Here is a 10,131-nt window from a genome sequence, read left to right on the forward strand (position 1 = left end):
TGCTGGTGATTATCGGCTATATAAGCGGTGGTCGACTCCGGCTTCAATTGGTAAGGAGGTGGCTAGAGGTCAGGAGCGACAGCGGCAGTAACAATGGCTACTTGTGGCAAAAACGAAAGGAGGAATAAGGATGGTGGAAGTCTGGTGGTCCTTGTCGTCATTTGCTGATCGGAAACAGCATGGTGGTGGCGTCGGTGGGGGAGAGATAAGGGTGGTGGTGGTGGTGGCGGCTGCATCCTTTCCCTAGGGTTAGGTTTTGTGACATGGTGAAGGTTATATTCCCGGTTATGAACAACTTTCCCATATTTACATTATCAGTCCCTCCAACCTAATTCCTTTCAAATAAAGCCCATAATTTACCCCTCACATCCCTGCTCCCATAATTCCTTTCATATATAGTCCAACAGTTACCATTGAGCCCCTTAACCTCCAAAATCTCTTCAAATTAAGTCCCAATAATTTAGCAACTAGTCCCTGCCTTCATAAATATTTACAAAACCAATCCGAAACTTACACTTTTAACCCCCAACTTCTAAAACTGTGATTGTTAACTCCTCAACACCAACACTTTGCTATAATATTATTGATTTTAGGGTTACTATTCATTCGTTAATTTGTCTATTTATTTATTTAATAAATGGGGTATTACATAGAGGTTGAGAATGAAGTGGGCGTGGGGAAGTTAAGGAGCTTAAATAGGGCTCAAACCACGAAAAATAGGGTTTGGGCACTGATTGCGTACGCCATGTGTACTCAAGTTACTCCCAGCATACTAGGGATGCCCTAGTACGCCCCACGTACATGTTAAGTATGCCCAACGTACTAGGGATATCCTAGTACGCCCTGCGTACTCCCAGTATGCCCTCCGTACACAATTGACCTAGAAAACATCTAACTTCAAACGGTCGTAGCTTCTTCGTTCCAACTCCGTTTTCGACATTCTTTATATCCATGGAAAGGTATTGAAGAGCTCTACAATATTATCTAAATATATTGGACTGAAAAATTCTTAAATAAAAATCCATATTTCATTCAAGAACCCAACCTATGACTTTTCCCTTTCTACCCTTCAACCCAAAACACAATTCATGGGTAAAATCTCTTAACTAACATTACCTTCTTCCACAAGGGCTAAACTTTGCCTCCTTAAGGCCAAAAGCCTTACACAATTGACTTCCAAACCATGGCCAATAAATAGTAGGAACAAGATGTTATAATTCTCCCCTACATAAATTAGATTTTGTCCTCAAAATTCATATCGGTTACGATTTCTAAAACAACACCAACATATTCTATAAACTCCCTTTAACCATTTCGAAATCAAGGCATCTTATAAATAAAACTCGATAGACCACTCAGAAACCCCCAACCGCTAACAAGTAACCTAATAACTTGAAAATGCTCAAACGCAACAATTTTCTTTCTCTCCCTAATTGCATGACCCAACATCCAGAGAAAACCACACAAACTAGGGACTCTCAGTACTATAATCACAAACCATCCCATCACTATGCTTCCCGAAACCGGGAACCCATCAGATTGGTCTCAGAAACCTTACCCTAAGACTGATCATCATCCATTCGTCGAACCTACCCGTAGTCCCTGACTGGGGACACCACCAAAACATGCTAAAAAGATACTCAAAACATTCTGATCGCGAATTCCACCCAAAACTTCAAATATACTCGTGACTTCCTAACAAATCATCACCACCCCGCTAGACCCACAGGCATAAGAATGGTCAATCAAAGATTTCACACATTGCATCGAAATCCCTCATCATTTCAGGTGTACCTCCACATGACAAATCACTCGATCTTTTAGAACCAACTCCTTATACTGGAATTGAACTCCTAATAGACAACCCACAAGAAGATGGGGTTCACCGTATCAACCATTCATTAAGAGGCTTCCAGTGCACAAATAATATACCATTCTAAATAACTTTTCCTAACTACATGATCCAAACCAGTTGGTAACTGAGTCTCCCCGACTCCCAAGAACAACACACTACATCTGACCATGCCAAAAAGACTAACGATCCGAGACCTAAGAGTCTCAACCAAATGACTACTTGGTCTAATGATACCCAACCGTCAATACAATAAACATTCCTTTCGACACTAACCAAACACGACCCAACCAACAAATGGGATATGTGGTTGCATTCTTGCTCCAACTCAAGGGCTACAAACCAATTATGAACCATACCAATAAATTCAGACCATGTGTTCTCATGCAATTTTACTCAATTCATATACACCTCCTCATGACCAAATTTTGATGAGCTACCACAATATACATCTTTACTGGGAAGCCCATAACCATATCTAGATCTACTGCATTATTTCTTCCTCACAACCTTACCCAAAGGGTAAAGTGTTAGTAGATCTAATGAAATGACGATCCTTAACTGTTATCGGAAGCATCATTATGAACGACCAAAACCAGATCCCAAACCTTGATTGAAACTTAATTTCTTCCACCAATATGCATCAAGCTCGAAAAGACTCCCAAGTTGATTTAGATATGCTGCCAAAACTTTAGTTAGATCAATCCCACTACAAATCATATCGACACAACATGACAAAATTAGATTCTACGTAGATCAAAGTCACAGTTGACAAACTGAATAATGCTACCCCAACATTTGAACTTCCAATAACCAAGGACAACTGCCAAACTTGATCCTGCTATGAACCAAAATACCATACAAAAATTGAGGGTAAACATACCCAGAGGCCAAAGAAAATATATAACATGCGAAAACTGATGATAGGTTGATGCATCCATTGAACTTTAACTGAAACAACTCGAAATATCAAAGAACCTCTACCTTATAGATGATGAACGCCATGGCCAATGATCGAAGATGCATAAGAGATGAATCCCATGACACGATATACTATTGAATAAACCTATGTGAAACCAAATATACCAAACTCTGAAACTAATCGACCGATCAAAAATTACCCATCCTAGACTGTAGATATCAAGCTATATAACAAGCTAACAAATCTCCTAATAAATGATACTCAACCCAAGCGACCCTAATGACTATTAATCAATTCCTCGATACTTCTTCAAGGAGCCACTAGCTAAAACGAACCCATTTTCTAATAACTTCTTGCCACAAAGACGACTCTTGGATTCTTGTCTACATACATCTGATGGCAACTTGCTTTGCACTCTTGTCTTGCCTAAATCCTAAACACAAAGTTTCATATATCTGAACCATAATTCCCTATGACTCATTCTTCTGAAACCAAAACTTAAACAAGTCGCTGCTCCTCTAAATGGACTATCCAGCTCTCCTCCACTTGGGTTCCAACTACCACCAAATGACCTTGCAAACAACCAAAAATCCTAATCGGATCACCTATAAACATAGCATCCCTAATCCTTGGGATATATCTAAACGCAATTCAATCATCCAAATAGAGCCCAAGCAAACTCAAAAGATTATGAATCTCAAATGGGGACCTTAGGAACTCCCCAATCATGGATGCCTCTAACATCAATAATTCCTTGAAAATGCACAAACAAAACACCAACTTCCTATCTAGAAACAACTGGATTACTATACTCCTTGCCTGAAACCAATAGCTAGCACCTGACATGCTTATATAAAACGAAAGCAAACCTTTGATCTCATCTCAAGAAACCATACAACAAGGACACTCTTGTGCATTCCGACACTACCATACTATTACCAAAAACCACAACCACCTAGGCCCTTATAGGATCTTAATTCCAGCTCTGAAGATTAAATGCTCATGCTCTCTTTCCTCCGAATGAAGGAAAGCTAAAAGAACATAGTCATTGCCAGAGATAGGACATTCCAATCCACCTTTCAGTCACTCATCCTCCAACTAAAATCACCAAGCCGATCATAACTATCACACCCTCGACCAAGGCGGCAAAACACGCTGGGCTGCGCGATTAAGTTCATGGATCACAGGGAAATCGAATATATAGCACAAGTAAAACAATAAACAAAATATCATTCATGTTCCATCTTGATATTTGAATAAAATGTTTTTACAAATAATAATAATACATGAATTACCTTAATAGATAGGTATATGATACAACAACAAGTAAACTAGGTCACCTATAATCCAATCTGTCTTGAATGTCTGTTTAGTAGTTTCCTGAGAATACATGTAATATTGAGAGCCAACACAAGGTTGGTGAGTGTCATGTGTTTTCTGCTAACGCGGTAATACCTTTAGTAAGTATAAAAAATATTATCCTTGTATGTACAACGATAGTTAAAAACAGTGTTTGCAATGTGTCCTTAAAAGCCAAAATATATATTTGTATAAGTAAATCCATACTTAAAAACTATGTTTGTGATAATTCCTTGAAGGCGAAAATGTATCCTTTGTATAAGTAAAAACATACTTAAACACTATTTTTGTAATAATTCCTTGAAAGCCACAATGTATCCTTTGTATAAGTAAATCCAAACTTAAAATTGTGTTTGTAATAATTCCTTGAAAACCAAAATGTATCATTTGCATAAGTAAATCCATACTTTAAACTGTGTTTGTAATAAACCTTTGAATATCCTTGAAAACCACACCGTTATGTTACATAAGCAATTCCATAATTAAAAATAACTTTGAAAGCAACCACACCCATGGTCGTTAGTGAGAGAGAGAGAGAGAGAGTGATATATATATATATATATATATATATATATATATATATATATATATATATATATATATATATATATATATATAGAGAGAGAGAGAGAGAGAGAGCTAGGTTCAAATGTTTTTAGCAAGTATTGTATGTGTAAATGCACCAATGTGAATTCAAGAAATAATTAAATCACTAATAAATAATAAAAAGGGTATAAGAGTAATCTACACTATAATTAATTATGGTAAAATAAAACAAAATCAATCTATATCCCACTAATTTAGGTTATCAGTTTCATATAACACCACCAACGATTCCCACTACTTCTTTAAAAATCATTGTTCTCTCTTCACAGACACAGAAACCCTTATCCCCTCCTAAATCAGTTTCGACACCACCAGAGCAGTAGCACAACCCCACAGCACCGTAGAACCACCAAATTTATGGATTGGAGAAGAGAACGGGTGGAGTTGGGCCCTTTCGCTGGCAATGGCGCTGACCACCGATGGTACAACAAACAGAGATGTTAGCCAAGGACACGATGATCTCTCAGGTATGCTGATTTTAATTTCCAAGGCTTTTGTATTTCATCGATTTTGAAATTAAGTAACAATGATTTTTATCTGATCTTGTTATATGATATTGATGGATTTATGATGAATGAAACAACAGGAAGTAGTGAATAACTTGGAAGATGTCACACCCCAAAACCATGAACGGCGGAAACGTTATGGGGTGGAGGACGTCATGTACAGTATCACAACAATGAAAAGTAGTAAACAAGAAACAACATCATCCATTTCATTAATCATATAATGTTATTACAAGTGTGTTCTGTCAAATTATAGTAGACACTAAAGTATAATCAAAATGAAAGATGAGTCTTGATCGATCTCCATCTTCTCTAAACCTTGCATCGATACCTATTTATCGTTGACCTGAGGATACAAGTTATTTTGAAAGGGAGTATCAGCTTTAAAGCTGGTGAGATCATAAGTATTAATGTGTCTTAATTTGTAACACTTGTAATGAAAGACTTGAAATTCTTTTGAAATAAAGTTCATATAAGTATGAAAATGTTTGTGGAACAACTGTAAACGTTTGAAAACCCCTAGAAATCCCTATGATTCCTACTATTATATAAGGGAGTCTTCTACCAAGACCTAACTGCTATGAATGTAGCCTTCTACCAAGACCTAACTGCTCTGAATGTAGCCTTCTACCAAGACCTAACTGCTATGAATGTAGCCTTCTACCAAGACCCGACTGCTCTGAATGTAGCCTTCTACCAAGACCCGACTGTGCTATTATTATTATTATTATTATTATTATTATAAGAAATTCTATCCTTTGGTCCTAGGATACTCAAATATAATTCACCTCATCAGTCATGTGAATGAGTCACAAGATAAAGGTAATAATATAAATAACCTAAGTATTACCCTTTGGTACTAGGGTAACTAACAATGTTAACTTAAGACATCCGTAGATGTACATTTACCTCTGTTGCTAACAATTGGGTGTAGGAATAGTTAATCCCTTAAAGTATACATGTAATGGTATCAACCGTAGGCATCCGTAGATGTTCATTATCCTCTGTAACTAACAGTGGCTGTAGGTATGGTTAGTCCCATAAAGTATCCTTTGGTACTAGGATATTAAATCCAATCTATCTCATCAATTATGTGATTGTATCACAAGGTAAAGATAGAATGAGGATTATATACATAGTCTATACATATAAAATGTAATGATAACTCATCATATATTATCTATGTAAACCTACTCATGTAAATGTAATCATGTAAATTTAATCATGTAAATGTAATCATGTAAATGTACTCATGTAAATGTAATCATGTAAATGTACTCATGCAAATGTAATCATATAAATGTACTCATGTAAATGTATAGTAATGTGCTGTAATGTTCTGTGTGTGCTAGCTGTAACGTGTGTTCTCTCTCTATCTAGTAAGTATTGACTCATGAATGAACTGAATCATTGTATGATATCGTGTTCTAATAATAGTTCTAGTATCTTCCTAAACTACCCAAATGGTAGCTTACTAGTAATGTAACTTGTACGTATGAACATGGAAGTATACCCTTGCTACCCAAGGGTACTGAATGAACTGGAAGAACCTTTATGACTATATATGTACACATGATATATAACTAATATTTAAACGACCTTCAGACGGGTACCTGACATCCCACCAGACCACATCTCAAGCGCGAAAAGGAAATAGGGCGGATAGGCCTTCCTAAGCCTTTTAAGCATTGCTTATATAACTATACATACATAGACATGCAATTGATAATATAAAAGTATAAAAGAAGTTTCATAAAAGCATTTGATATGTAAAAGAGTTTTTATGACAATTTGAAGTAAAACAGTTTGGTAAAACAGTTTGAAAGTAACAGATTCACTTGTCGATAGTTATTAATCACATGCGATTGAGATAATAACTATCATAACTTTACTTGTATCCCCCCATTAATGTATTTATTAACATTTGAAAACATGTAAAAGGTTAATTTAGGGGTATGAACTCACCTGCAGTGAGTGGTACGGATGAACTGAAGATGTAGGATTGCTAGGTGTCAAGTGAAGTCTTGAACACACTCTATGATCCTAGTTAGCATATAATATTACATATATGTATCAAATTAGTCTATAATCAACTAATAAACAAGTCAAGCCACCTTAGGACATGTTAAACACCTTTAACAAGTGTTTTAAGCCTCAAGGATTGCATCTAAATGTTGTAGGAACAAGCTAGTGTGTGTAGGGTGCAAGGAAAACTCCATAATGGAGTTCATGACCCTAATGTCATCAACAAAGGAGTTTAAGGTCGTAAACTCATGGGTTTATGGTCATAAGCTCCTACTTAATTGACCATTTGTTGTTTGAGGCTCTATAAGACCCTAAGAAGCATTTCTACTTAATGGCATGGTCTTTGGAAGAGTTTAGGGCATCATATAACTCCTTTTAGGAGTTCACGGCCCTAGGACGAAACCCCTTGGAGATTACGACCGTAATCTCCCTTGTAACTAATGAATAAATTTGGCTCAGAATCCTATATATACTGCTAGGGTTTTTGGCAGAAAATATTTTTATTCAGGCATTAAATTCTAATATCATGAAGCTTTGGAATAACAGAGTTGCACACTACTCTAGTGCATCCTCTCTCCTGATATCTCCTTAAGTGTAAATCCTGAAATACTCCAAACTTATTCCAAAAGTCTGAAAATTTATTGCAATTGTTCTAACTTCTATTGACTTGATATGGTTTGTACAGAATGGAAATTTCGGGTTATCACAGAAGATGCACATGAACAAATTGACACTGCAATTTCAATCAGTATAAGTTGTAATCTGCCTAGTATTCTTCATTTTCATCCATCAATGTAAGTCTTATGAGTTATGATCCATTACCATATTTGCAATTTTTGTTTACAAACAACATTCTGTCATGGCCTCCTTATGTTCGATAAAATGCCTCAATGAAAAAATAGTTAAAAATCTTTAATGTTTTTACTTCACTTTGTTCCTTATTCTTTTCAGAACTGTATAACTCAATTTAGATTGGGTTGGATGCCATTTTCATAACAATAGGTTAATGCTAGTTCCTTATTCTATCAGAATTTATAGTTAAATACATTGAGCATATCGAGAAGAAACACAGGGAACCTGTCACACCCCCAAACCTGAACGGCGGAAACGTTCGGGGGCAGATGACTTCATGTGGTAACGTAACAAATGAATACATAGTAAAGAAAGCAATACAACCATTATATATATATATATATATATATATATATATATATATATATATATATATAATTGAAAGTTTACATTTGTCAAAAGTTACATGTTCAAATCCAATTACAATATGATGTCAAAATATGAAATTAACTGGCGCCGCAGCATCCCTTCGTCGAAAGCATAATGATACCTATAGTTATTGAATCCCTGGGACATACAAGTAATTTTGAAAGAGTAGATCAGCATTTAAGCTGGTGAGTTTCATAAGTATTTAATGACAATGTTTGTATGAAATGAAATATCTTGTCCTTGTTTGTTTGTATTTAGAAAATCCTATATTTTCTACTAGTATAAAAGTAGTCTTCCTTCCAGACCAAAGTTTGTTTCCAAAAATGTATGTAAGTGTAAAAGTAACCAATGTGTTTGAAAACCTCGTAAATCAATATATTTTTAATACCTCCTGTGAGTTTTATAACCATATTATTGACTCGGGATGCCTATAAACAACGTTCTTCAGGCATTGGAATGTTATGACGTTTGTCACCCCAAATGGTGGACTGTAGCTAACAGTCAGGGCGCGGGTTGTCAAGCCCATATAGATCAATACAAAAACACCATGCTCCCCCTCCAAGGGATTCTGGTATATAATATAGGACTTGAAATGTGTACTTGAACGTACGTGAAGTTAATGTCTCACAAAACCGTAGTATAAAAATAGATCTACGTGTTAAAATGTTCGTTTGTTATTGTATATGAAAGTGATTTCTTGAAAATCGTGTTTCTAGTATGTAAAAGTTAGCAATATCCTCATAATACTATACCTATTATAGTTTTCTAAAAGTGTGCCTCGTTTGTTTTAGAATATCTAGAAAAGGAATCACTTGTTATGAAAGCATAGATTTTTGTAGAGCCTAAGATAAACACATATACTTTAAATCTAGGAAAAAATGTTTAGTTTATACATGCATTACAACAATTTATAGTTTCAAAGATAGAATGCTATTGTAATATATTTTGTATACGGGAGTTCCCTATAAAGTTTATAAATCAGATGTGATTCTACTTAATAAAAGTGTATAATAATCTTTATATATAACACCCAAAAGTAGTCGCATGTTTTACTTGTATTCCCCCCTAGAAAGTATTTAAAAGCGTTTAGAATATTTAAAAACGGTTAATTAAGGGGTATGAACTCACTTGAAAGTTTGAAGATAGCGAGATGGAAAAACCGGGCAGAGTTTCATCTCGGGAAACGGATTTTTCTCGGGATTCTCGGGAATCTCGGGAGTAAAATCGACTTTCGGGATTTGCACAAAATGACCAGGGCTTCCGGGTAGTGCGGGCATGGAAATCAAGGCAATATCGTGAGAGAAATGAGAGGGATGGGGTAAATTTTCCGGAACCCTCGCACCTCTATTTATAGGAGGCTGAGAGGCCTCGTTACGCGGGGCGTACGCACGTACGCTGGGCGTACGCGTACGTCATGCGTGACCGAGTCCTCGACTGCCTCGGAGCTCGGATGGGACGGTTCGGCAGTTCGCACAGGCGCGACGTGGACGATCCGAGGCCAAGACCTTCGCGTACGCGGGGCGTACGGGGTTATGCGGCGCGTAACTCGGATGAGTACGCTGACTCCCCCTTCGGATAATACTGGATTTTTAATTAAATAAATATATAATTTATTTAATAAACTTCAAAAATTCATATCT

This window comes from Lactuca saligna, chromosome 6 (assembly GCF_052625555.1).
Source record: "Lactuca saligna cultivar CGN05327 chromosome 6, ASM5262555v1, whole genome shotgun sequence".
Taxonomy (NCBI): Eukaryota; Viridiplantae; Streptophyta; class Magnoliopsida; order Asterales; family Asteraceae; genus Lactuca; species Lactuca saligna.